Here is a 5,872-nt window from a genome sequence, read left to right as displayed (position 1 = left end):
CTTCATCATCATCGTCATCATTATCATCATTTTTCTTATTTTTTCTAATTATCATCATTATCATTAACAACGTCATCATCGAAACCGTAATTATTTTCTGCTGAAAAGGGTTTGTATTAACACATGTGTATATATGGCAGCATCTAAAATAAATGAAAAATGGAAAAGGAGAACATAAAGGAGAGGTAACTAACAGAGATCTTACACACACACACACACACACACACACACACACACACACACACACACACACTTCGGGTTTTTCGTGTTATGTTGTATCGTTTTTCGCGAAAACACCGGCAAGCTTGTGTTGGCACTGCGTATTTAAGAGGCTCCTTCCTGCACGTCTGTCTACGTTGAATCTGTGAGTAGTTGCGGTCTTCAAGTGCGGCTGTTACTCGTATGCCTCGAGCAACGTTTTCATTCAAATATGTATGACGAAATGGTAATGGACATGTACATTATCACACACTCGTAATCTACCTATTTTCCGGTTTACTTTTCTCTTTTAATTCTTTTTTTTACTAGGAAAACAATATAGTGGAGTTCTCCAGATTTCCTTAACGAGATATAGATCACACTTAAAAACATATTCAAAATTTTCATTGGCAGTTTTATTTATTTGCCAGAAACTTAAATTCGATTCTAAATTATTGAAAATTTGCAATCAGCCAATTCAATTTTGCACATGAAAATTTACGATATAATGATACTTTAATGTGAAGCAGTGTTTTATGAACAAAAAAAAAAAAAGGTTGATTATGAATATGTTTTATGTATGTGTTGAGAGAGAGAGAGAGAGAGAGAGAGAGAGAGAGAGAGAGAGAGAGAGACAGAGAGAGAGAGAGAGAGAGAGAGAGAGAGAGAGAGAGAGAGAGAGAGAGAGAGAGAGAGAGAGAGAGAGAGAGAGAGAGGGAGAGAGAGAGAGATTTTGCTTATTAAAATATTGGATGGCAAGGTATACACTAGTTTCTGCTTCTTCTAGCGGTGCCGTTGTTTTATAAGTTTTGTGGTGTGGACGATATAAATTATGTAAAAAAAATGCTTGATAGGAGTTTTTATCTGTTCATTTTATTATGCTCTTATATATATATATATATATATATATATATATATATATATATATATATATATATATATATATATATATATATATATATATATATATATATATATATATATATATATATATAATACCGTTTTTTCTCTCTAAATTCTACTTCTGCCGTATATCTGGAAACATTTCGTAAGGCGTCACTGGAATCAGTGTGCCGCCCACACCCAGTGACTATGACTTGGCAGCACAGAGGGAAGTAGGGAGTGAGCCACGTGGTCCCCAAACACTGCAGGAGTCCTTGGCTCATTCATATTCTGGGCCTCAAATACCTTTGCGACAATAATCCCGACGCAGAGTAGAAGTTCATTGTGGATTCGTTTTTAATTACCTGAGCGTGACGATAAGTGGCCGGGGCTTGCAGGAAGGGTGTAGAGGGCGGATCCGGCTGGTGGGTCTGATGCGAACTAGAGCCGCCCCACTCCACGCCGCCTCTCGGGCTGCTCTGTCGTTACTCGGCACCTCAGTGATATGCTCAAGAAATGTGTGTGTGTTTATGTGTGCGAGAGTGGTTGGATGGGTGTAAATGACAGTAATAATAAAAACCATAATAATAACTATGATAATGATAAAAATGAAAAAAATAACAGTAATAATAGCAGTAAATGATAGTAAAAATAACAGTAATAATAATAATAATAATAATAATAATAATAATAATAATAATAATAGTAATAATAATAATAATAATAATAATAATAATAATAATAATAATAATAACAATAATAATTGGTTTATTCGATATATGCAGCAGGAGACTTGAAAACATACAGCTAGGAAGGACATCACAAAACATACATTCACAATAGCATACATTGAGTGTGTGTGTTTGTGTGTGTGTGTGTGTGTGTGTGTGTGTGTGTGTGTGTGTGTGTGTGTGTGTGTGTGTGTGTGTGTATGTAAAATTGTAAATATATATATATATATATATATATATATATATATATATATATATATATATATATATATATATATATATATATATATATATATATATATATATATATATATATATATATATATATATATATATATATATATATATATATATATAAAATGTGTGTGTGTGTGTGTGTGTGTGTGTGTGTGTGTGTGTGTGTTTTCTGTGGGTCATCATGACACAAATATAGTAGAAATTTTCATTACCGATCAACTCACTTTGCTTAGATATGTAGGATCATAACAGATTGGCAGCGACATTTACTATCACCTGCCAGGAAGTCACATTAATTTTGCATTTAAACATATAATATTAACTCGTAAGATTTTTTTTTTTGTGTGTGTGTGTGGAATTGGTAAACAGATCATAACGAATGTTTGTAGTTCGATGAGATGGTGAAACCTACTGAAATTCAGAAAATGGATGAAAAGGCGTAACTGATATTGGTTTGCTTTTGTACATGTTGGTAACATAGTGTCATAAGCTTACAACACAACAAATGACAGTAAACAGGTCAGGTAGAATATTTTGGGCTGTATCACATATGCAATATATAATCTGTTACTTAAGCATTTTTTTTACCTGCCCTTTGGTTTTAACTTTTTTTATTTGAATATTTGACGGTCACATGGTACTATTGTGTGTGCATGCTAATAACGGTTGGGTTTCTATATTCCTGTAAGGAAATTATGGCTGTGAAACATTTCGTATTATTCTAAGGCAACATCTTTAGTTTCTTTTTCTCTCTTCTTGAACAAAATTCTCAGTAATGTGTTGTTAATTAATAAACTATACATGCGAATCAACGCATGTATCACGTTGTTAGTTAGAAGACAATATTTAGATTTTGGTGAGATTTTGGTGATTTTGATTCGAATAGTGACACGTTTGTGAGATATTGTCCCCCAGATGACGGCAGCAAAAAAAAAACGCGTGGCCGGTAACATGTTGACATTTGGAACTTTTGTATTTATCATTGCCGTTGTTATCGTCTTCATCGTTGTCATAGCGTCATGATCATCATCACCGTCATCATCATTATCACTAATGTTAGATTCACAGTCATTGCCATTATCATGGTAATAATAACGCTTCGATGCTGGAGAAACTTCTTTCAGAAAATTCATAAATGTTCATTTTTTTTTCCACAGTCATATATTTTTTTCGATGATGTTAAGGTAAATAAGAAAAAAAAAATCTTCCCAAAAAAGTATGAAAATTTTAAAAATTCCCCTGGAAGCCTTGTTACCATGTTAACTTATAACTGTTGTAGAGAGTAAGTGAAAGTTACTTCTTTTAAAAGAACTATGGTAAAGTTGTTTGTATGTTAGTAAGTAAATGTTTATTTCCATTGTATTATAGACATTACATTTACACCATATACATATATGGGTTTCGTTCAGTCTGTCAAGCGAAAGCTTCCCGACATACTTTTTTTCTCAAGGTTCCAGTGTGAACCTAACCCAAAATTAAAAGAAAGTTATAATATTTAACAATGATAATGGTAATAACATTAGTAATAATAAAGATTATGGTAACAGGAACAACAGTGATACTGATAACAGTAATAATTTATAACAATGATCATAAAAAGTAGTAATAAAAATAATTGAAATCATAGCAATAATACCATAGATCATTACAATACTATATATTAACTAAAGTGAAGAAAAAAATAGATTACTTTTATATTACATTAATTTATAATGCTTCATTAACTTTGGTTATTTTGGAGCATAAATAAATGTTTCTTTATTGATTTTTTTTTTTTAATTAAGACAGATTACCACTGTCAGCAAGATAATTAATTTTTACTGTCAGAAAATTCGAAATCTGAGGTCCGGAATACACTATTTTTCAAAAGAACTGTTCTGAACAGATAACAAATATGGATGACATTGTTACTGCGAGTGTTGTGTGATGTGTACACCGTCTGTGTAAGGCACTTATAAATTAATAATAATAATAGAAAGTATTTATGAATGTTTTTAAAAGTTAGAAATTTGTGTATAGAAATTACATGATATGCAGAATAAATATAAATAAAATACACTTAAACCTTATTTTGGGTTATTTGGAATTTTCTAAAAAATAGGAGCTATGTACACGCCCATACTGATACCCAACATGTTAAATCGGGATAACATAGTGCACGAGTGTAACATATACTGACAAGAGCTTCTGATGTAAGGTTGTTTCTTATTCTATATAAAATACCTCACATCCTAGATAATTTACTTACAGCAGAGTTAACCTGACATTTTCATTTCATATTCTCATCTATAAAAGCCCCCAAGAATTTAGTAAAACTGACTCGTTGTAATAGTGTTCCCTCAAGTGTTACACGTGGCATGTTGGTTGTGACTGGCCGATTTTGAAAGATTATATAATTATTTTTCTAACAGTCAGGCTGAGTTTATTAATCTTAATGAATGTATTAATAACATCTTGTTCAGTATTAACCTTTACGTGTAGGTTATTAATATGGTCTTCATCTAATAACAAATTACTATCGTCAGTATATATGATGTATTTAAATTCCGTAATTGCATTAATAAAATCCTTAATATAGATGAGAAAAAGAGTTTCTCCAAGGATAAATCCTCGTGGTACATCCATGTTGATTGGCTTGAAAGAGGAATAATTTTAGTTATGAAAAATAGATCGATATCTATTTGAGATACAACTTTCAAACAGTTTTAGAGGAACACTCCGAATAACAAAATTGCGAAGAATTTTATGATAGAGAATGAAAGGCCTTAGAAAAGTCTAGAAAATTCTAACTACATAATGTTTCAGAGAATGAAAGGCCTTAGAAAAGTCTAGAAAATTCTAACTACATAATGTTTCTTTTCCAGATATTTATAAACATTTGAGGCAAATTCTGGAATGGCTGGTTCAGTAGTGTTCTAATTTAAAACTATGTTGTCAGAAAATGAAATAAAAATTCAATACACTTCACAAGACGAGTAGATATAATGTTTACAAGAACTTTGCTAAATGCAGGAAGAACTGATATGGATGAATAATTGTTGATATACAGATTGAAAAAATGGAACTACCGCTTGGCTATCTTAAGTTCATCCGGAAAAATTACTCTTTGAAGTGTGATTATGTAACTATGTGTTTTAATGGCAAGAATATTAGGCAAGCTGTTTGTTTGTGTGTGTGTCTTATATATATATATATATATATATATATATATATATATATATATATATATATATATATATATATATATATATATATATATATATATATATATATATATATATATATATGCTGTATTGTTTCCTGCTCCCTATTTGTATAATGTGGCTAGGATATTTCTCATGAATGTCAAATACTGTAAGTTTTGGAAATTAATAGTATTGAAACCCTCACGAAGATAGTTTTGTGGTGCTCACCCATCTGCTGGTGGTACTCAGTACATCGTCATTTGAATATATTGAATCATCTTGTCGCGCTCAACCTTCTTGTGGCTGTATATGTTACTTATGGACCTCTACCTAGCTGGCTGATGTGCTTCAGATTCGGGAGTAAGTCTACAGAGGGGCTGTCGGGATGCTCTTCGAGCGTATTAGAAATATTGCTTACTAGTAAACGAGCAGAAATGAGGCAGTTGAATTCATAATGAAGTGGGAGAAGAAGATTCTGGAAATGAAAGTACAATGGTCTTAAGAACGTCCCTTGAGATCAGAAACGTTCAACAGCAGAGTTCTATACTCAGCCTCTGATGATACAATACCTAAGTAGAATGCATAACTAAAACTCAGATCATGCTTAATGTAATGTCCAAGGAAAGAAACCCAGGATGA

The sequence above is a fragment of the Scylla paramamosain genome, chromosome 3 (assembly GCF_035594125.1).
Source record: "Scylla paramamosain isolate STU-SP2022 chromosome 3, ASM3559412v1, whole genome shotgun sequence".
NCBI lineage: Eukaryota > Metazoa > Arthropoda > Malacostraca > Decapoda > Portunidae > Scylla > Scylla paramamosain.
Note: the sequence above shows the minus strand (reverse complement) of the source record.